The sequence below is a fragment of the Solanum pennellii genome, chromosome 5, assembly GCF_001406875.1.
Source record: "Solanum pennellii chromosome 5, SPENNV200".
NCBI lineage: Eukaryota > Viridiplantae > Streptophyta > Magnoliopsida > Solanales > Solanaceae > Solanum > Solanum pennellii.
The window spans coordinates 43,327,127-43,352,287 of record NC_028641.1 but is presented as its reverse complement, the minus strand read 5'-3'; positions in this window follow the sequence as shown (position 1 = coordinate 43,352,287).

Genomic DNA, 25,161 nt, shown 5'->3' with positions numbered 1-25,161 from the left:
GGGGAATGATCCACACGAAATTCCATCATTTAACATTAATTACTCAACATTCTATATTTAATTATTGATAGGTAATCACAATTAGTCATAATCAATTATTAATTTAAAGTTTAGAAGAAAACTCACTTGTGGAAGAAAACCCGATGAATTGGTATATTTAGAAACAAACATTGAAAGGACTTCTTGGGGAAAGGAACACCAAGAGTGAAGAACCCATACTATTATGAAGATTAATCCACAAAATTCAACTGAAATCCTATACAAACATGTCTTGTTTTCAAGCTTTCTTCTTCCTTTAATGGAGGTTGAATAGAGAGTGAAAGTAGAGAACATGTAGAGAGATGAGAACTTTTGGATTTTGATTTGGGGATTTGATTTTTGTGAGTAAAATCTGTGGAAAAATAAAGTAATATCAATACATAAAACTCCCATGAAATACCCAAAATACCCCTCACTTAAGTCGACCCTTTAATAAAGTCAAACTTGAATTCCAAATTTAAGATTTTCGCTGGAGAACAAGTCCACAACGCGTAGCATCTCCCACATGATTTTCTAAATAAATTTTCAAGACAGTAGATTCAACAAACTGCTCAAGATAAGAGTATTTTTGTTGAAAAAAGTCCCACCAAGCCCGCGACGCGGACATAATTCATCTAAGTATATTTTAGCTGACGCTTTGGCAAGTTTCTTTGAAAAGTTAGGGGTCATTTCGTGGACCCCTAGGGCTATACCTATAGGGGTCTTAGGAATATCGCCCCTTAGTTTCAAGGAAAACAAACACGTAAAACTCATCCAAACACAACAACATACACAAGTACATTCTAAGGAACAACTTCCAAACGTCATGGACGTTCTTAGTCGATTGAACTCAAAACTTAACAAAACTTCACACACTACCTAAGGACCCTAAAATAACTTATTTTAATTTAAAATCATCTCATTAAACATCCACGAGGCTCTAGTTCACCTAAGTTCATTTTGGGGCGTTATAATTTCAATCTAATTGAATGATAAACCCATGTACTCTTCAACTCGTTTTAGCCTATGTATGGGTATTCTGATCGTGACTTTGTAATGATTAAGTTAGGATTATAGCACGGTAAATTGATCATATATACTGCCTATCATGTGTATTAATGGTTAATTGTTGATCAGGGAACCATGAATATGAATGTTTGAATGTTTGGATAAGGCTAGTCTATAATGTAAACTCTTGTGATTTATAATCTACCTTGATTGTTATGTGATTCAATTATGTCAAATTGATGGTTACATACTTATAATGATAGCATGTGATGATGAATTATGTATTTTTTGTACAATATGGATTGAGTATTGAATAATTGATCTTTTTTTCCCTATTGATTGGTAAAGCATGTTATTCATTGTACTCTCGATCTTATGGAACTTGTAGTAGGATTTTGTTTCGGTTATGATTTATTTAACTACTGACTTATGTTATATTATTGATTTATTGTGGGTGTAATTTATTCATGATCGAAGTAAAGGAGTCTTGGTAATGATTGATCTAGGTTCTTAGCCTATAGTTGATAATGCTATATATATATGATGTGATCTCAATTCTAAGGTAAATGATGAATGAATTAGACTTGATTATTATCTCTTTACCTACTGCCATAGATTGTTATTTATTGATGAAATATAATTGTTGATCAATGCAAGTGAGATTTGTTGATGATCTATGACTCTACACTGTCTAGTGTATTTGTGATGTAGTGTACTTGTTACTAACATGATCTTATAGTTCTTATGCATGATTTCGTGTGTGTTAAAGTATATTTAAGCTACTTTTCTATACTTAAATTGTTTATGGAGAATCCGTGTTGATCAATGATGATCAAAGGCTAAAAGATTGGTAAGAATTGCTCTATTTCTCTACATTTTATTGACAATATGTGATGTTAAAATTGACTTGAAGGAAATTATACTAGTAATGTGTGTTGGGTATGAATCACCCTATGTGAAGCCTATTCCTAGTTTCCTATTCTATCTATGATGTAGGTTGTATGACTTATTTTATGAGCATGTAAATGGAAATGTTTACTTTATATATATGTGCTGCCTATGATGAGGTATTATAATGTTATATGAGAAGTAAAGTAAGAATAGGTGCATAATCACTAGAGCTTACTATAATGACCTTTTAAAACATAAATAAATGAGTTTGATGGTATGCTAACTATTTTACGATGTTGTGTGATGTTTCATTCACTATGATGACTTGATAGGTTTATTAGTATAGGCAAGGGTATGGGACCTTTTCTATGCATTGCACATGTGTACCTTGATATAATAGTTCCTAGGTTTGTCTTCTATGTACATGCATAGGATTGTATGAACATGCTATGAATATGACAATATGCTATGTTTCTAAGTATATGATATGATGAAGTATGAATGTGAATAGTGTCTTGTTGTGTTTATATAAAAGGATTGCCCATACAGTTATTCATATAGACTAATTAATTGATATATGAACATGTGTGACATTTATGTGTTATGTGAAAGGTTTGCTCACATATAAGTATACACACATACATATACGATAATTTATTCAATGTAGGGTCCTTGAAAGGTGTGCTCAAGTATACCCTAAATTAGACAAGTGCTTTTATATGTTATGTCCATGTGAAAAGGGTTTCTCAAATGATTTAGGTTGAAGAACTCTCATGTATGACCTATGATATAAGCATATGAGGAGATGAATATCCTAAGCCTAATTTGATAAAGTAAGTTAATAAAGACTTTTTAATAAAAAATGAAATTAGATTATCACTGAGTGAACTTAAAGTTGACATATGTCCCTTCCCATTTGAGGAAGGTAGGTCAACATAGTCCTCAAGAGGTTGTTATCCTCATAGCCCGAAGGGCATCGAGTGATGTTTCCATCGTGAATAACTAGAATGCTCCATTTGGCATAAAGAGGGTTTCCCCATATGCCTCCAAAGTCCATAATTATGCTTGTCACATAGGATCTAGCAAGTGATATCACTAGTTTTGTAGCATGTGTTAATGTTCTACCTTTGCTAGGTAAGAACACCTTCCCTTAGTGTAAGGATCTACAACACCGAATTCCATGGAGCATCCATGGTCTTAGTGTCGGTTAAGGCTATAGTTTCCCTAATGTAAAATGAACAATGTTATTAAAGTAAGGACCCTAACTAGGATAACCTAAGGATAGTTTCTTAGTGTAGGCGGGGGTATGGTACTTCACCTATGCATTACACAAGTGGCTCTTGAGGGAAGCCCTAGGAAGTTGTTCTAATGCATGTGACTATGTTTATGTTCTATACGCATGACTTTGCAGTATTTGTCTACTTGTACTTAAGATGTGCATGGTATGAGTCCTAATGGATATATGTGATGTGGTCTTGTTCTTATATGGAGTATACTGATCATAACGACTATACGAATAAGGTCTTGCTTGACATTAATGAAAATGTCTACGTTTCCATATTGATGTGTCAAGTGAAGGATAAGGCTTGTGGTCTCATGATAGGTTTACTAAGTATGTGTGAGGTTATGGGGCTTAACATGTACATGGAACTAGTAGACATAGATTAGGAATATGAGCAAGGTCTTATAATGATCTATGTGAATGTAGTTAGCATATTTTCAAGTAAACTATGGTTCATCGTAATGTCACTAAGGTCTTGAATTAAATGTATCTATGATGTATTATACTTCTATTATGATATTTGTTGGCTTATGTAGATTGTATGTATGACTTCCTTGTCACATTTATGTGATGCATTGCACCAAGTATGACTTTAGGGTTACTTGTTGGAATATGGAATTAGGAAGAAAAGGATTCACTATAAAATTACTGTAGTTCTTTGTAAAGGGAAAATGATGTTACTGTAAAGTGCTTCAAAAATGCCTTACATGCATTGTATGATTTTATATTATGTTTGAATATGAAATATGCTGATATGAAGTATGTAAATAATGTATTTATTATTGTATATAGGTTCTATGATGATTTTCTAAAAAAGGCATGAAGTAAGATTTCAAGAAAAATCTCTCTTTTACTTGTTGTCTTGCTTAGTGCATTCTTGTCCTAACTCCATTATTCTATTCATTTTACACAAAGTCTAAGTTGTGGATGCTTCAAAGGATGTCTCTATGAGTGAGGAGCTTGTTATGTGTTTTCCAAGTTCAAGTAAAAAGGAATCATTAATATTCAAGGATGTTCTAGGTCAAGTTATGTTTAAGGTCTTTAAATTATTTACTTATGATTATGTTGTAAGGTTCGTGTCCCTAATATACTCTTATGATGTTGAGTTTACGATGGCAAAAAGATACTATAGTCTAAATTTACTTAAGGTATTTTATATATATGAAGCGATATTTCTAGCATACGATGTACTATGAAAAGTGTTAAATTTTCTGCTAATTTGCCTATGACAATGGGTTGAATGATAACTATGGGCTTGTATACGACCTACAATAGGTGAAGTACACCATGTTACTTCTAGGGGGTGCTCCCCGGTCTTGACACTCCTGTTGCTCTCCTTTAGAGCTGAGAGAATATAAGAGGTTTCTCTTTGGAGCTTCAGTATTAGTAACACCATCTTGAGCTTGGCCACTTACCTTTTCTTGGCTCTACACATTAGGGAAATCCCTAACCTTATGGCCACTAAAGCCACAACCATTTAAATTTTCCATCCCAACTAGACACTCACCTCAATGTTTCTTACAACAGTTGGAACAAGTAGGTTTCTTGCAAGGTGAATTTCAACTTCTTGCCTTTTCGAACATAGGATTAGACACTCTATCCTTGTTTTCCTAGGGAAGTTGGAAGCATTTTTGTTGGAAATCCTATTCTTGAACCTAGGCTTCTCTTGAATCTCAAGCCTACCTTCGGAAGTACCTCCCTCATAAGACTTGGCCCTTTTAAACTCCTTATTCTTCCTCTTGAGTCTAGTCTCTTCAATTTGTTGTGCATAAACCATAAATCTAAAAATATCCATGTTGTCATGGAGAATCACCGAACGACACTCTTCGAACAATTGATCGGACACTCCTGTGATATAGAAACTCATCTTATCCCTTGTGTTAGACACAATGGAAGGAGCATATTTGGACATGTTTGTAAAATTAAAGGAGTAATCATTCAAACTCATACCTCAGTGATAAATGTTCATGAATTATTCCACTTTCACCTCCCTATTCTCCCTAGGAAAGAAACAATCAAAGAAAGCCTTTCTAAACACCTCCCAAGTGGTATGATCCTCTCTCAAGGCCCTATTATCTCACCATTGTGTGTACCATGTTTGGGATACATCCTTGAGTTGGTAGGATACTAGCTCGACCTTTTCATTTGAAGTAAACCTCATGGTATAGAGAATCTTGCACACCTCATCGATGATGTCTTGGGGATCTTCATTCACTTTCGACCCATATAACAAAGGACGATTAATCCTCATGAAATTTCTCAAGTGGGAATTCGTGATACTAGAATTTGGTTGAACACAAGGTCTAAACTCCAAAATGGCTTTAGCCATCATGGATTGAGCTTGGTGGTCATGGCTTGGTCCAAAGTCATAAATGTCGGCCTTATCTCTCAATCCCTCATAGGTGGAGAAATTACCATAGCTTGCACTTGTGGAGCCACTTGCTTGTCTTGTGGAGGGATTTGGTTAACTTGGGGAGAAACTCCCGCATTAGCCTAACATTCCTCCACTCTTCTTTCCACTGCACGTCTTGTAGGCATATCATATATACACAAGAAAATGATTATAAGAAAGAGGGACACATAGTTTTATTACTCATAAGGCACGACATTTAAGATTATAATTAAGGGAAAATTCCTAAGAGAAACATAGGATCTCATTCATATGTGAGGCATGTTTCACACCCACGAACAAGACTGTAGGTAGAATTTGTTAAATGAAACATCAATCCTATGATTTCATTAACTTGATGTTCTAATACTATGTTTGTAAACGACCGAGGAGAACCCCCTAGATGTAACAGGCGTTGTTGTCCTCGGAAAGACCTAAGACTAGCTCTTAGAATTTGTCATTACATTTCATAAGCTAAAAATGCGGAAAAATTAAAACTTTTTATACATACATCTATATAGTGAGGTTTACATAGACCTTTCACATAATACATAGGGAGTTTACATAGACTCCTCACATAGGAAATTCACACAAGATTCTCGATTAGTCAATATAATCTATATATAAGAATTAGTCTAATAGTTTGCCTTATAGTGAACCACCTAAACGAGTACAAATCTTGGAAATATCCAGTAAAAAGTTAACATGCCAATATAAGCTTACAGAAATATCAAAATGATAAAGTAATGAATGATGTCTTTATGACAATACAACATTTAAAGCTAGAATGTGGAACAAGGCAATATCCCCGAACATGAGAACGTACCAATACTTGGGAGTAGGATCCAAGTCTTCTTCAGTTAGCCTTCTAAGAACTCAATGACTGGAACCTGCATAATTGTAGAAACATAGAAATATGGGTTAGTAAAACCACTTGTACTAAGTGTATGTATATCCACATTATACATTTGACGACATAAATGAAAGGGAACATTTCATTAGAAAATATGATAAGTCATTTGGAAAGACTTTAATGCACATACAAGAGAACATATACAAGTAAAGGAGCGTAATAACATAAAACATGTTCATAACCAAAGACATAATAAACATAAATTCATATCAACATTTCGTATTCAATAGTTCATATTAACATAGTATATAAAACCCTTAAAAACAATCCCACCCCAATCCTACAAGTGCGATGCTCATAAGAAGCCCCATAACCCCACATGATCTAGTAAACAATATGGGATATCATAAGTAATGCTTTGCTTCATACAACATATCCTCATAGGTAATAATCAGCATATATAACAATTTAGACCAATAGCATATTTAACATAGTAAACATCATATAAGAATTACATCATATAAAGCCAACATTTCATAATACATGATATCATAATATATAAGATCATCTCCTAGGACTCTTTTTAGAGTAAACTTGTGCAATGTCTAGGTAGAGTCCTATATCATTAGCTATCCTATGTAGACCCCTTTAGTTATCCTAATCAATGTCCACTTCATTCATTCATTAACTTTACTTTTTAGAAAAAATGTCATAACCAACATAGACCACATTAGCTACATGTGGAATTTGGTTTAAGAGACCTTACACTTTAAGAAGGTGGTGTATTTAGGTAGAAAAAAAACATGAACATAACATCTAGGTGGATCCACTATCTAGTGTTCCTATGTGGGCAACATAGTTTAAAATCTATGAGTCATTCTTGAGACCCTCTTAATTCACCATGGCATTGTAATCTCTATCTCGTGAGAACCATTGTAAACCTTCCTTCCCACATTGGGAAGGGAAACCTCTCATAAGTAGTTCACTCGGTTCTAAGCTAAAGTCCTTTTCGATATGTCTTTAAGACTTTTTTAATAAATCATAGCTTAATGAAGGTCATGGAAGACTAACCCCCTTGAATATCATAATCATTATCTCATAAGGAATTTTATGAGAATGTCCTTTCATGGGAACACATCATTTGTGAGATTTACACCATAATCATCATACAATAATAAGGAAAATAAGTGATTCACAATCAACCTTATATCATCATACCTGAATCATAATATCACAAGTCACATAGTCAAGACATTTCAATTACATTCATCGTTCCATCACCTATGTAATCTAGTCACATGTAATACTTTCATTAACCATCATTTTCAAGTACAAAATATCCCAATTGAAGTAAGGATTCAAGATCATAAGGTATTACCAATTAACCTTCATAGCACTTCTTCCATTGTATTACAATTAACAATCCATATTCACCCATCAATAGTCTTAATAACATCACACAATATTAATTAAAAGCTTAACAAAGTCAATTGTATCATGACTATCCAATAAACTTCAATTCATAACTTAGGGTTAGTGGGAAAGGGCTCATAATGAATTCTTCAAGAAATAGATCCACTACAAATAATAAATTACCCTAGGCATTCCATGAATAAATCAGTATAGATAAAATGAGTGTAACAATCAATACATTTATCAATTCCCATCATTTAATAAGCAAGAACCAAGATTTGGGAAAATTGGGGAAGGGTAGTTGATCCATACGAAAATCCCACTCTTAAAAATATATACATAATTAGTCATAGGTAATCATAGTTCATCACCATCATTCACCAATTTAATTTTTAGAGAAAACCCATTTGTAGAAGAAATACTAAGAATTAGGTTATTTAGAAATCAACTTTGAAAGGACCTTTTGGGAAAAGGAACCCGAATAGTGGATATACCATACCTTATTGAATATTTATACACCAAAATCATAGTGAAATACTAGACAATTTGGTCTTCTTATTCAACCTTCTTGCTTCCTTCAATGGAGGTTTATTAGAGAGAGAAAGTAGATAGAGGTGAGAGCTTTTGGGTTTTGATTTGGGGATTTGATTTGAGTGAGTAAATGTGAAGAAAAAATGATTTAAAATCGTCAAAGAGGCCTCCCACGAAATACCGAAAAGACCACATATTTATGTTGACCTTTTAATAAAGTCAACCATGAATTCAAAATTTTAAATTTTTGCTGGGAAACAAATATTCGTGGCGAAGCTTGCCAAGAAAGTTTTACTTAATTTTTGAATCAGCAGAATCCTGTACATGTATTTGACGCAGATAAAGAATTTTTTGTCCATGTTGGACCTAGTCCTCGACACGGAGTCACTTCACCATAGTGCATTTCCGTGCTGCCTTAATCCACTTGCTTGTCCATGTTTGGTGTCCCTTCGTGGACCCTTAGGACGATCGTTGGGGGATCGAACCTACACATTTTCCTCATGTATACATATTTTTCCATATTTAAAGGTATTCTACAAGTTTTACACTTCATACAACACTTTCAAACCTTCACAAAACCTAAGTCCATTTTATTAGTTTAAGTTTACTAGCTTCTAGACGTCATGAACTTTTCATCATGTGAGGCTCTAGACTAGGTCATGGACTTTCTGAGTGTTAAAGTTCTTGAAAGTAAAATTAATGATTAAATGTAAATGAAGATGGACATCGATTAGGATGACTTGACAGGTCCACTAAGGATAGGTAGGGCTATGAGACTCTATCTAGACATTGCACAAGTTAACCCTAACAGGAGTAATAGGAGATGGTCTTATGTATTATGATATCATGTATTATGAAATGTTGTCTTTATATGATGAAACTCTTATATAATGTTTGACTACGTTGATGAACATGCTATTGGTCTATTAACCCTTAACCTTACTTCATATTAATCATCATAATAGATGAATGTCTTAGTTCTTACTTCGCACCATTAAACCTGACTCTTTCTCTGATTTAGTGCATGGCTACGATCTAAGGTTTAAACAGGCTAACTCATGTGGATCAGACCATCAACACAAACTCACCATGCACATACACTTCTATTGCATTACCTGTTCACAAAAGTACCAACTTTTCCTATATTGCACCTAGTGTCCTCACTTTAAAAGAAATCCTCATTTTTCATACAGTGATTTCATGTTTAGGTAAAAGGTTCTTTATTCAACACTCTCAGTCAAAAACAAGTTCATACATATCTAGTACTCGTTGCCATAGACTTTCTTGGCTTGTAATGTAGGATTGAGGTCAGGTATGGTACATTTGGGTATATTTTTTTAGTAACTCTTTTGACCTCCTTGACATCTCCGCCAATCTTCCTACCTCTTTTCATTTCCTTATTTGTGCCCTACTTTTCTTTTCTCGCATTCTTTTTAGAGATGACTCTTATTTATTTTTCAAATTTTTCAAACAATTTTTTTTCTGCACCATTTTTCTTTCTTTTTATTTTTATTTTTTCTTTTCTTTTTCATTCACATAGGTTGTTTCAACGAGTCACATCTTTTAACTCACTTTCTATTTTCTTTTCAACATTCATGTCACATTCGAGAATAGCCCCTAGACGTAAACGGCGTCGTCTCTTCCTTGAGGACTAAGACTAGCCTTTTAGCTTACATCATTACAGTCATATGTCATATTTAGCGGAATATATAAAACTTTTCATTACATCTACTAAGACTTTTACATAGACCTCTAAAATATTCATAGTATATATATATTGAGTAGACATAGACCCTTCGTATACCGAGATTACTTAGTCTTCTATTTTTATTGCACATAATTTTATATAGAATATAACATATTCATAATAGTCATCTCATATCATAACCATCTACCAACATGATACAGTCAAACTTACTTCTCAAATAAGAAGTAAAGCGATCTTATCAAGTAAAGAACCTAACTAATGAGGTTGGGATCTTTCCCACGAGAAAAATAGTTCATACTTACCTTTAATCTATCATTACTATTATTTAGTCAATTATTTCAGTAGAAAACAGAAGACAATAAAAGAGGGGTTTTATTTATAAATGAATAAAAATAATTAACTTAATTAAAGTAAACAACTAACAGATTCAAATAATGGAGTTTAATCAATTAATAAAAGTAACTAGGGTTTAAGTGTTCCCCACAGGTTCCTATCTTTATAACTCTAACTATAAAAATTATTTCCTAGTATCTTGCATGCAAAGTGATAAGTGATGTATTTCTAAATCCTTGGTCCGACGTCTAGAAAATTTCACTCCGCACCTTGGTCCGGCTATGTATGTTGCTATACTAACCCTTACCTTTACCTCATATTAAGCATTGTATTCGATATTTGACAAAGTTACTACCTCGTACCAACCGACACTAGACTATTAGATAGTATACTCTAAATCTATGTTCATAATTCTTTTCCTATTATCTAGCTCCTTGGTCCGGCAAGTAGCATTAAAGCGAGTTCTAACGTTGGCCATCCGTTAAAAAGACTTCTAATCAAAAGAATATCAATACATGCAAGACACTAATCTGGAATTGTTATTTTAGTTAGATTTTACCTCATTATTCACCCATGGTTCCCACAACCCTAGTTATGGAGTTTAGTTACCCATAGTCATAATCACAATATTCATATATTTAATATAAGAATTCATGCACTTACTTTGATAAGAAAGAATAAAATCCAGAAATTAACTTGATTAATCAAAAAAATCACAAACAATCAATTCCCGAAAAAGTGTAACAATCGAAAAGTCTAATATCAAAGAGTTTACGAACAAAGAGTCTAACACCACAAAGTCTAACCCCGAAAACGAGGTTATTCGAACTATTTATAAAAAACATTAACCTAATAAAAGAAGGACTCTAATTGCTGATAATCTGTCAAAACGCGGCTGGGTCGACGGACCTCGTGACGGACCGTCTTGGTCAAGACGGGCCGTCATGGCCTCCATCGTCCCATACTTCACAAAATCTTCTGTTACTCTCTTCATCACCCTCAACGGTAGGTATGACAGAATGTTCCAAGCGCGACGGTCCATCGAGGGTCTCTGGTCAATAACACTTAAACTTCTTGGAAATTGGGTACTGGGACTACTCTCAGATCATTGTGACGAACCAACACGACGGACCGTCGTGGCTATGACGGTGCTTCATGAACTTCTATAATCCCACACTTGGTCAGACTTCCCAATCTTTCTTCAGCAGTTTCACTACGTTTCCACCTACGGACCATCGCAAGCTCGACGGACTGTCGTAAGCTCTGTAGGTGGTAACTTTTCTGCATTTCTTGCTCAAAAACATTAGTGTTCATCTTTGGACAAATTTCCTGCAAATAAAGAGAAAGTTACGTAAAAATCAATACAAAAAGGCTTTTTGACACACACTAAATTTAAGGAAAAAACATTAAAAATACCGTGAAACCACGGTATATCAAAAAAGTATATCAAACTTGGCCTACCCATACATCAATTCAATAAGACCTCCTATTTTCATACAAATATTTAGTACTCAATTGAAAGGAAAGAAACATAAGAATCTAAAACTCAAAATAAATCCATTAGCTAGATAGTGGCATCACCCTTGGATAGTGAGGACCTATCCTAGTTAGATGATAAAGAGTTCTAAGTCTTCTTCAAGTCGTCTTCAAAAGCACTTCAACGGCCGGAACCGCAAATGTTGGGGAAAAAGAAGAAATGGTCTAAGTACACCACTTGCCCGAAGTATGTGACCACATGCACACATACTTTGAATAATGATAAGAAAAATGGACATTTTATAAATCATGCACTTTTCATTAAAATCCATTATGCACATTTAACAGGACCATACAAACTAATGTGACAAGATCATCAAGTCATAGGAATGACCAACAACACCAATTCTAGTCATTTGAACATGCATATCATCTAATTGAATACATAGTCAAGTAACTCTATCATCAAGTCATAAATAACCACAAGCATGAGTAAGAGTAACTTTCAACATCACAAAAGTAAGAAAAATACCCACACACCCTTATCATGTTTACAAGTGCAATGACCAAGCAAAGCCCCATAACCTTAGTCAATCAAGTAACCCAACAAGCATCATGACTAACATCTTGCTTCACATATCATCATTTATGAGTACAGAAAATCATACTTTAACAATAAAGACCATCACATATTCATAAGTGACACCAAGCAACGTATTGTATGAACAATGTACATGTTTCTAATATACATGTCATATATAATTATAAACATTTTCATACATAAGAACGTCCTCCAAAGAATCCCTTCAAGAATCCCTTCAAGGCTAACTAGTGCAATGTTTAGGTAGAGTCCCATCCCCATAGCTAGACTAAGGTAAACCCCTTAGGTCATCTTAGTTAGAGTCGAATTCTTTAGTTCATTTTACCTTTTGTTAACATCTTTCCCAAACCGACATAGACCATATGAGCTAATGTTGAATCCGGTGTCATGGAACCCTACACCATAAGAAGGCAGACTACTTGCCAAGGTAGTACCAAAACATGAACTTATCAAGTACGTGGATCCACTGGATAGTATTCATATGGGGGCAACTTAGTTCATGTAGTAGGAGATGTAGTTGGGACCCTTTTTATGCCTGAAGAATTGTAGTCTCCACCTCAACAGTACATTAATGATCCTACCTTCCCTATGTAGAAGGGAAACTTCTCACTCTAGTTCACTCGGTGCAAAGCTACAGTCCGTTTTTGAAATGTCTTTAATGCCATTATTAATAATCATATCTTATCGTAGGTCGTAGGGTCTAACCCTTGCACAACTCATCATCATCATAGATCAATAAGGATTGCATGAGTATTGTCCCTCCATTACAACTCATATAGGTGAGGTCAGCACATTAACATTATCATATCATGATCAGGCACATTGGTTAATCATTCACCATCCTTATAACATTTAAATCTTAAGCCAACATCTGACTAATCATAGTCAAGACATTTCAATTCAATATTATACCAATACAACATCATGACAAACACAATTAACCACAATTTGAATTAAAGGTTAGGGATCACAAAACTTACCAAGTCTCCTTCATAATTCACCTTGAAGGTATTACCATTAACCATTAACTACACCCAATTAGGGTATAACATCGTTATCATTCAATTACCAAGATGATAACATGTCTAGAAGAATCACTACATCACAATTCAATACAAGACCAAAGCTTAACACAAGATACTTTGGTCAATTCACAATATAGTTCATAACCTAGATCATCTTATAAACAACTAGAATTAGAAGACTATACTTAACCCTAATTAATTCATTATAAGTATATACACATCATCTAGTAGTAAATCAACCAATACCCAAGTCAATTGATCTAATATAACATAATTCATATCAAGATCATAACCTAGGGTTAAGGGGTAAAGGTCATCTTCTCTAACATTGACCAAGCCATAAAGATATATAATAATTAGGTTAGAACTAATGTTAATATATTGATATATAAAAAAGAAATCTTAAACAAATAAATTCATAACATCAATTTCGTATTGGATGAAAACCCACTTGGAAACTCAACTTTGGAAATCAATTTGTTGGAACCCTTTGAAGAAAGAGGTCTCAATGGTGAAAGAGATCCCATACCTTGTTAATTGAATAAGATGGATGGAGGAAACCCTTAAACCCTCCCATAACTTTGTCTTCAACGGTGTTTTGCACTAGAGAGAGAAAGAAGAAAGAAGGAAGAGAGTTTTGTTTTGTGAGTTACGAGCTTAGGTTATTCTAAATTAGGTTAGAGTCTTATATAGGTCATTAATTAACGTTATTAGACCTCCCTAAATCCCCAAATAAATCAACTAACTCTAATTAATTAATTAGACTTAACTAAAAAAGTGCAGAAAACTAGCATTCACAAACAACACCACGATCGACGGATCGTGGGTCAATCGACGGCGAACCCCCCTTCCGTGCTGCACATCCGTAGTCTTGTCAGAGACTATGCAATTGAGGACCTCCAATGATTTGCCTAAGTTTTTGTCGATGTGTGGCAGCGACGCCCCATTGATCCACACACGTTTCAGCGATGGCCTTTCGTGGCTGCACACTACCTAGGCAGTGTTTGATTCCAACGTGCAAGGTCCTCCTCGACGGCCCTTGGCTTGTCCTTGGGGAGTGGTAACCTAACGTTTTAATCATGAATCAACTTACACACATGTTAGACACTCTTCCATTAATTTTCATCATGTTTTGACTCTTAAAATAAAGTCAAATATGCTAAGGCACGCTAGCACCCCAATGAACTAGTTTATGAACCTCATGAACGTTCTTGGATGTTTTGGTTTCTAGATTTCCTCAATGACTTTTATTCATTAAAATGAACCTTAAAACAGTGTGTAGACCTTAGGAAACTTATGTTAGTCTCTACAACACGTCTTAGATTTTCAAAATGTTACATTTCAACTCTTTTCATACCCAATGTCGGGTAATCACTCATAATAGCCACCCTCAACTAATGGTTTTTTCCTTGAGTTGAGGTACACATTACTCGAGGTAAGGTCAGATCAAAGACTAGGTAAGTTTCTGCATCATCCACACTCAAAAAAGTCTTTTGCCCAAAGTCGAGGTGCACATGTCCAAGGACGGACCAAGGCGAACACATTAAACACATTGAAGGTGAGTTGGTGAAGAAAATAATGGTATATTATAGGCTCAAAAGATTTGGATCAAAAAAGGATAAAACTTTCATTTGGTTAACTTCTTTTTAGGATAGATGTCTTCGAATTCGAACAAGGGCCTATGTTCCTTTCCTAGTAGTCTAACATATATTCCTTTTGCAGGACCAACCGGCCATGCTCTAGCAAGGTACCAAAAGGTGAACACTAAAAATTCATTACTCTTTCCTTACATTTCATTACCCTACCAGATTGTCAGATTTTAAAATTTGTTAGTTTGGGGGTCATGTAGTGTGTGCCTATGTATGTCATGATTAAAGTCAACACATTTACCTCATTTTAACCTATTCATGAAAAGCACTTTCATAGGATGGAATATCATTCTTACTTAGCCTTCATGCTTCATAATTAATGTTTTTCTACTTTGTACAAATTATGACATTCTAGATCAACAGAAAAGCAACGAGTCTGGTGGGGCTAAAGAACACAGACAAGAAAACCTCCAAGAAAGGATTGCGAGTAGGGATACTTAGACTTCACCCTATAACTCACTTTCTATTTACCCCACCCACCACAAAAAGAGAATCCAGTTGTCCTCAATGCATAATAATAATGAAAAAATAGAGTGGTAGGTGAAGCAAACATGTGGCGCACAATATCGACGATCTATCAACAGGTGGGCGAGTCCGGTTCCCCGAAACCTGCAACATAAGTAGATGGGTCACCCTAAGTGGTGCCCAAAATAATCTCTGCACCATGAGTGGTGCTCAAATTTCCGATATCTTGACTGGAACTTTATGCTCCAGAAGCTACCTCTTGTGCCCTCATCTGGCAGGCCTTCTCATAAATCAAAGGGGCTCTTCTCAAAGCCTTAATTCCCATCCTCTCTTTCTTCCTCACACGGGCATCCTCTCCCTCAGTAGTGCGTATAGAATGGTGCCTTTTGTCATGACCACGTGGATCAGGCTGCGGTTTAGGAGGTTCTTAGAAAAATGTAGTAAGAACAGTGTCCCCCACTAGCTCGGAGGATATATTCGTAACCTCAAACCCTCGCATCTCCAGAGTAATGTGTACATCTACCCACAAACTAGACACAGCCTCCTAAAGGGTAGTGAAGTAAATAGTAGGGGTTGGGCATGCAAGGACCTACAACTATAAGGCGTTAAGGTGCTGGTGAACCGCTTGAATCATATGCTCAGTCTGTTCGACTACTTTCTTCTCAATAGTGTCCTAAGACTCGATGATGGACTTTTGCATCCAAGGTTGTATATCATGAAACAAGTTGTCCATTTGGGCCTCTAACTCCTAGATCCGCGCCAAAGGGACAATTGTTGTAGATGGGGGAGTGGATAGGAAAAAACTAGGTTCTCTAATGGAGGCATGAGTGAGTCAGCTGGGGTGGTATCAACTTACGCTGAAGTAGCCGGGAAAGCCCTTTGACAAACTTCACTTTGTCTGCTAATTTCTCACTCAACGGATTCAACTCAACTTTGGGCCCTCTCCTCGATGCCACTATATTGGCCTCAAGCATTATGAGACTTATATCAACCGTCCCAGCTGGAGTGCGGTGTGTATCACAGTCCCAAATGGTAACTTCGGTGTCACTGCATAAATTGAAAATAAGTCATGCGAAGGGGTAAGTAGTAAAGGCCTTGAAATCCCTCTCATGTATCATTGTGATCAAAAGCTTTGCGAAGTCGATCAACAAACCTACTACTAGGGCCGCTACCAATAACACCATATCCCATGTAAGAGTATTATTGGCACTCATCGGCGGTAGGCGGTTGAGGACGAACAACAAGAAGAACTTGGTGTGAAAGTAAGGTTGGCCTTCTTGATCAGCCCTTTGGGGTCTAACACCCAATCTTCCCCCTTACCATCGATCGACAAATATTGAGCAAGCCATATCTTACCGGCTTCTCTCTTATTTGTGGTCTCTGAAACTGGACACTTTTGACGATCTTTTATATGTAGTAGAACTCTGGATTCACGGGATCCTGTTGTGTGGCATTAGTGGGACTCTACGGAAAATGGCGAATGGTGGCTGCAAGAAGATCAATTCGGCAGCCTCGAGTAGTACCTTGGTGAGAGGTTCCTGATTGGTAGGTCTTGCAGACCTATCAAAAGAGGCTCTGAGAGTCGCCAACTAGGAGGCTAAAAGTACAACTCTCGGACGACCTACCCAATATATGAACCTAAACTCCTACCCATCCACTCTAGCTTGTGTTGGATAATTGACCTATGCACATCAGGGACTATGTGCAAACTCCCTGTAAGAACCCGACGATCTAAAGTCACCATCCAACTCATCACCCCTTCCCATTCAGCATTTTGGCATTTCTGTATATGTGATACTGACCATCGAGAAACCATCGGTTTTGCTCTTCAGCAATCGAGCTAATAGCTCATCAGAAAAGGGTTGACGGTCATGTACCTCTAATCAAGTGGATCCTTGAGAGGCGGAACTAGAAGCAATGGTCTCATTTGACGTAAAAGAGTGGGCGGACCCTGATCCTGAGGCGGATTAAGAGTCAGATGTTTCTTCAAAACCCAAGGCGACCCAGATGGTGTGCCGGTCAGTGTGAGCTTCTCATTAGACTGGGAGGAAGTGACTACACCGAAAATCACCCTCTAGGGTGTTACTCGAGTGGCTGATGCAGCTGGTGTTTGCATTCACGTTCCCGAGGGAACGTATTCTGGGTCTTGCTCATTGTCGGAGTTGATAATCATCCTTCGGGATGGGGCCACAGACTTGGACTTTCCCTTTGGTAGGCAATATCCATCTAAGGAGAAATTTTTACCTTAAAAGCAATTGTTAGTATCACTTCAACAATATGACATACTCGAATAAATTAGCGCGGAAAAAGAAGACAAAATCAAACACAAGTTAGGTCAGTTCTGCAACTTCTAGTTGACGCGCACTATTGACGGTCCTTCTATAGGGTCTATCGTCCAAAACTTTGAATAATTTCAATTACTCAACAATTTAAAACCTAGTAATTGGAAACAACGAATATAAAGAATGGCCCGTCGATTGATCAACGGATCGTAGTCCACTTCCATCACCTGACACTAAAAATTATTTTAAAACACGATGAAAAAAGGATCTTTGAATGAAATGACGGATGTGGAGAATGACCCGTTGATCAATCGACGGACCGTAGTCAACATCTGTCTCATACTTAAACATATTTTGGGATGTCCCAATCAACAGACCCCATGAACGGCTCGTAGATCCATCGACAAGTTCTCCTATTGTTGGCCTAAGACAGATTTCTGTCCATTTTTCCAATATCCACCATTGGGCACTTTTAGACCCATTCAAGTTTATACCATAAAATACAACAACCAAGATACCATTTCGTCATTCCTAAAGTTTCAATTTGACAAGATTCATGTTCTAATTCAATTATGCGACAAAACCCTAAGTCTGAATGTCATAAACTAATATTATACCCACACTTTAAGAAGATTCTAGGACATACAACCACTTTCTATCATAACAAGGGGCATATTAGACTAATATTTTTCACAACCAGAAAGTACCCCGTTGAAGTTAGGGAGAACGATTGGGTCATGAACGGGCGTACTTGACCCTTTGGGTCTTGTCCAAACCCTTAACTAATATTCATTGATATAAAATATGAAAAGTAGTGCTGAATTAAAAGTTTTCAAGACATTTTATATAAAAAGGAATTCTTTTGTAAATACTTAGAGAATCTCATCGTCAAAAGACATCATCAAGACACGACATAAATAACATAGGGACACGACCCTTTAAATTAAAAGAAATACATAACAAGTCTTGACATAAGGAAACTAAGAAGATAGGAATTATACCATCGGATATATGAGGACACACTTTGTCTTGAGAGGAACTTTCCCAAGTATTGACTTCTAGACTTTAAACCTTGCTTCCAAAACATATATTTATAGAGTATAGAAAAGTATGGGGTTAGTAAAAAACAATGTAATATATATGGCCTATACAAAAACATGCGAAAAGGGACATTTTAGTAAAAACATATTTTCTTGCCAATTAATGAAATATTAATGAATATAGATGTAAAACAACATAAGAATCATTGTTTAACATTTAGATAAGAATTTCCAAAATTTTATCAAAAAGGACCATCTTACATTAAACTACCCAACATTTAAAGTGAACTCTTAGGACATTACAGTGAATCATTTTGTCTCCAAAAACTATGATTCCAAGGTATTTCCAATCAGGAAGTGTACTCATTTCCATAGATGTTTCCCTACAGAGGTTATCCTAAGACTCACAAAGTTAAGACATAAAGAAAGTGCACATATGCCTCCTTCAGTGCACACAAATGTGATCCTCTTACTCACCTTGGGAGAATAAGCCACTACCTCAATAAAAAGACATTGGGATTACACTCAAACAAGACACAAAGACTTCCCTTTCGGAATTCCTACTTAGTGCAATGAGTAGATGACGTCCTAAACCACCACCTACCCTAAGTAGTACACACTTTTAGAAGGCTTGGCACCAAGAATGCCCTTTCGGAATGTCCTACCTAGTGCAATGGATTGAGAGCTTCCCATAACACCACCTACCAAAAATAGTACGTTCTTTTCGGAGATTTATTGCATTCAATTTATAAAAGACTCACCAAGACTCCCCTTTCGGAATGCCTACTTAGTGCAATGGATAAATATCGTCCTATTCCACTAACCACCCTAAGTAACACAGTATATTAGAATACTTAACACATTCATTTCTTTTGCGGGAGTTAGAGTAACCGACATAGACCATGAGAGATAGACATGGGTTCCCGATATTAACCCCTATCGAAAGAGGGATCCTCACTTGCCTTGAGTAAGGTCATTCACTTAGCTTTTACATGGTTTTCCCAATAGCTACACCTATGCGGGAGCATAGTTAAGGGATAAGAAGATTGCTACTAAGTAACTCATTCTTTACTAACGAGGAGTTCTCATATCAAGAGGTACATTGGAACACAACATCTCAACTCACAAAGTGTAACCACCTCTTCTTCACATCATCTCAGTGCTAGGCATAACTACCCACGGATTCTCAACATTATAAATTGTAGGTTAAGGATAACTAGTGAACACCACATCTCAACTCACGAAGGGCATTCATCCTCTACCCTATATTAGAAGGCTATTAGGATGTAGTGAGTTGCTATGAAATACGTAATCTCTACTCACGAAGAGTTTTCAGGCCAAAACTCCTCTTTTGTACATGTGAGCACACCCTGTACATAAACATCATTTTATTTAAATTTAATTCTATACATGCTTAGACTTTCATTCATCACCTCACACACTTTACATGCTTCACATAATCATTTACTTTAATTAAGCATACTCCATAGTCTCCTTCACATTAATATCATCTTACTTCACATAGCAAGACTTCATGGAATCATTCACCATAAACAAGTAACTTCACATTCATACAATTCTAGTAAACACCTCCACCAAGAAGGTGGACCATAACACTCAAGAGCATTTGAAAATTAAAGCTAAACGACATAAAAAAACTTACCCTTTAATACAATATTTCATCACCCATAACATTTTACTCAAAAATTAATCATAAATTATCCCTTAGGGCAGTAGGTAAACAACAATATCAACCATAAGAAAGCATATTTCAAAGACTATCAATTCATGCTCATTTAACCAATTTCTAAAGCAAAAATTTGATAAAAAGCGTTAACATGTTTTCTTTGAAATTTTGGCATTAAAGTCATCAACTAACATTGAAACATCACTTTTGAATCATTTGAAATGTTTTAATGCAAGACTCATAGATAGAGTTAAAGATACAAGAAACTAGGGTTGAAGAACTCTTTTTGAAATCTATTAGAAAGGGGCTCCTTGAAAGGAAGAGATTTAAAGGATGGATACCTTATCTTATGCAAGAGAAATCCCAACGATTTTGATGAAGAACTTCTCCTCCAACAACCCTCCTAGCTCTTCTTGACTTCTATCTTCCATGTTGACTTGAGAGAGTCTTCTAAGAGGGAGGGGTTTGGGGTTTTAGGAAATGAGGTCTAAAATTAGGTGTTAGGGTTTGAAACACATTAATATACCTGAATAACCCTAAAATGACTTCCTTGGATCATAAAATACTTGGGGTGAATTTACCAAACACCCCACGCCTTCACAATAAAGGACAACTTTTGGAAGGCTCAGAGATGAGACTTAACCAACAGACCGTTGGTGTGGTCTCATTGTAACAACCCTAAAAATGGATAAGATAAGAAATGCTTAATGTGTCAAGAATGCTTATGATTAGACATGGATTCACACGGATATATGCCTGTAATACCAGACCTCAAAACCCTTTCTACAGAAAATCCAACTAACTTGGGGAGTTATTTGATCTTGGAAGGGTTGGGTTCAACCATGTAGAATTCTCGAATACAAAAATTTACTCAAAGGAGTTTTTACCGAACTTAAAAAGAGGAAATCTTAGGTTTGAAGGGTCTAGGTCTGAAATAGTCTTTTCCTGGCTAAGGGTAGAGTAGTAATTACCCTAAATATGTAATTAATTAATAACGTGGAGGGGACATTTGGGAGATAGGGTCGGAATTGGGATATTGATGTGAAGTCTTGCTGCGCCCGGGTTCGAACCTACGAGGAAGCAATGAATTAAAGTAATATTTATTTAAGCTATTGAATTAATGTAATTAATTAATAAATGTTATTCATAAGATGATTTATAATAAAATAAAAATCATATTTTTATTAAATAAACAAAAACATTATTGACTAAGTCCTAAAACTAGACTCCAAAGGCTCATACAACTCCCACTCTCTTACGTTTATCTCTTCACACTCACACTCAATCTCTCTACTTCTATCTCACATATTCTCTTCCAAAATAAGAGGCAAGAGCATAAAAATAAAGAAAGTTTTTCACACGAGAAGAACTCACACAAAATCACAATAAAACAAATGTTAATCGTACACTAGGCTAAGGGAGGTAGTCATTCGAGTGGACTTGACATTAAGGAGGCTTAGACATGATCTTGGGTGAAGTTTTTGGGCAGAAAGTCAAGGATTTAATATCAAAAATATAAGGGGTCTCTTCTCTCTTGGTCACTTTCCCAAGAGACACCATAAGTTTCAGATTATTCAGTCAAAAGACTAGGATTTTTCCCCTTGCATGCCCCTGTCACTAGCTCCTAATGAATCGTAGGTCGGGTATGATTGCTGGTAGATATATGTGTATGCTATGTTTCTGTGATGAATATGATTACGTTTGCGTACTTGAAATCGTATGAAAGACAACCATGTGTTTGAAATTATGTGCAAGTGTGTGTGTGCAAGCATGTTACAGTTACTAAGGTCCTCGGGTTAAGGCTCCAAATTTGATAATGTTATGGTTGTTATTTTATATGTATAAACCTTTATGAATCGTGATGTTCACTATAAATGAAAGTATGGCTGATTTGAGTACCAATCTTTTGGCTAAACGATTTTATAAAAAAATTACTCCCTAAAATGTATTAAATGTTGTATGAATTTCCCTAAGAGTTCAACTGAAAGTGTTGGCGAAAATGAGATGAAAATGATTAAATTTCAACCAAGCCTACAGGTTTGGTTTATGCTAAATAATCATTAATAAATCTGGATATTATTTGTGTGTAAAGGGATGAGGCCACTAGGATTCGAACCTATGACCTCACCCGTATAATGCCTTAAAAACATGAAAAGCGAAATGGGGTCAAGGGGAATTCATCTTGGGTGGGCTGGCTGAATGTATATTACAAAAGTTAACAAAAATAAAATGGGAGGCGTGGGAATCGAACCCACGATCTCCAGTCAGCGAGTTGAAGTAAGGGAAAATTGAAAGAAAAAGAAATGTATTGCGTGGGAATCGAACCCACGACCTCAAGGCAGTGAAGGGAGTTAAAAAATGTAGATAAAAAGAATTGTGAAGCGTGGGAATTGAATCCACGACCTCTAGGGTATAGCTGTGAAATAAAACAAAAAATAAAGAGAGGCTGTGGGGGTTTGAACCCACAACCTCATGGTCTATGTGAATTGTACAAGGAGAAATAAATGAAAAAAATAAAAGGGGTTTTGTGGGGGTTCAATTCTACAACTCCTCGGCCATGTAGGAGGAGATTCTAAGGAGATAAATAAAGAGGGAATGTTGATGTTGGGGCTTGATTTAGGGTCCCAATGTCATGTGGACTAAAACTAAAATCAATGAAAAATGTAATTGTTGCCCAAATTCTGTATTGATACATACGTCATATGTGAATTAAATGATCAAGAATAATGCCACCTACTTAGATCGAAATCGCGATCTTGGCATACATAAAAGATGCACAAGTCTTGTACTACGTAATCTTAGGAAGATATGAGTCACTTAACGAACTATGAATGAAGCCTAATGGTTTGTATGTACAGAGCCATAAGTCTAGCATACATTTAAAAATAAGTGAACCTGTGATGTATGTAATGAAATGATGAAACCCTAGAAGGGTTAATAAGAGTGTGAAACACACAAACGGACAACTGCATTTGCATATGATGAAATGAACATTCACGTAAAAAGGGGTGAGTAATTATGAATAGAAAATGTGCTAATGTTAATGGATGTGGTGAAAACATTATATGAGGCTAATGTAGAAGATGAGAACAATCTCAAGTGAGCCTAAGTATATGTTACCAAAACGTACTCACCTATGAGAGTGTAGAGTTAATGAAGAGACCAGTCTCTATGAAAACTCTAATGAAAGTATTGAGATTAACACAGTTAATACTAATAATGAGATGAGAAATCATCTATTGAGCTATGATGTACTCATACTAGAAACCAGCTTCTATGACGTATGAGTTAAATGTAATAGAACTTCATTTAGAGCACCGATAGACTAGCTATGAGTGGTGCCTCCTTCTCAAGGGAAGGGCGAGGTTCACGTAACTCTTATGGGTTGAGACTGTCCGGCATTCCGGGTATGGGTTTCCTTATATCTCCTAGTCTTTGAACCTATACTGCCAACATAGAGATATTGTGGGGTTCAATTCCCATGTATGTTAGCTTGTGTTGGGTGACTTTGGCCGGTGATTATACCTCTTTTCGTTGTGGAGGAGACACTGGATTTCATGATGCTCACATGATCAATGTCGGTAAAGTTAAAGTTTCCCATGAATGAATGAGGCCAACCTCTAATGATGCACATAATGAAATGAATAATACCAAAGGTGTTAGGTAAGGATAATCAAAAGGTGAGCTAGACTTAAGTAATGACACTACGTAATTTTTGATCATTGCACAGCGAACCGAATAAAAGTCTTAAACTACATCTAGGTATAGTTGGTGTTTACACTAGCCTATGAATGAAATGAAATGAAGTACGTATGAATGAATGAAGCAGACTCTGTTTTTGCTAAAGAAGGGTCCCTAGTTGAGGTCCCATATGTTGAGCCCTCATTATCAGGAAGTCTTGATGTCAAGTCTATGATTCCAAGGTCTCATGGCATATCAACGAATAATATGAAAAAATGTTATGTGATATATGTAATATATAATGTCTTATGTTCTAGATATTATGTATTGTGTGCAATATGATAAGTATGATGATGCATGTTACTCTCATGGCATAACTTTCCTAATCCGAATTTAAAAAGCTCACTAACTTTCTTAATCCCAATTTTGCTAGTCCACTGACTTGACATTCCATAATCATGTTGTTAGGAAAGAGTTGTTCTTAATCATGCAAGTCCTTGGTGTGTGATTTCATATAACCATACTTAGTACAAGTGTGTACTAATCCCATAAAACTCTACAATTTTAGGTGCAGGCACAGGTGGACGCTAGAGCTACTGGTTGATGCTGAAACTATCCGGGCGTGGACCGTTCATCTAGACTTGGTAGGCCCTCATGCTCTAAGGATGCTTGAACATTATATTCTATCATAGTTATAGGGTTGGGTTAGTGGAGTATGTTCCACTAGCGTTTCTTTCCGCTTTTGTTCAGACAATGTATTGGTGCCATTTTGGCAAGTATACATTTAATGCTATATTAAACTTTTTCTTTCATTTGATGATCTTAATGT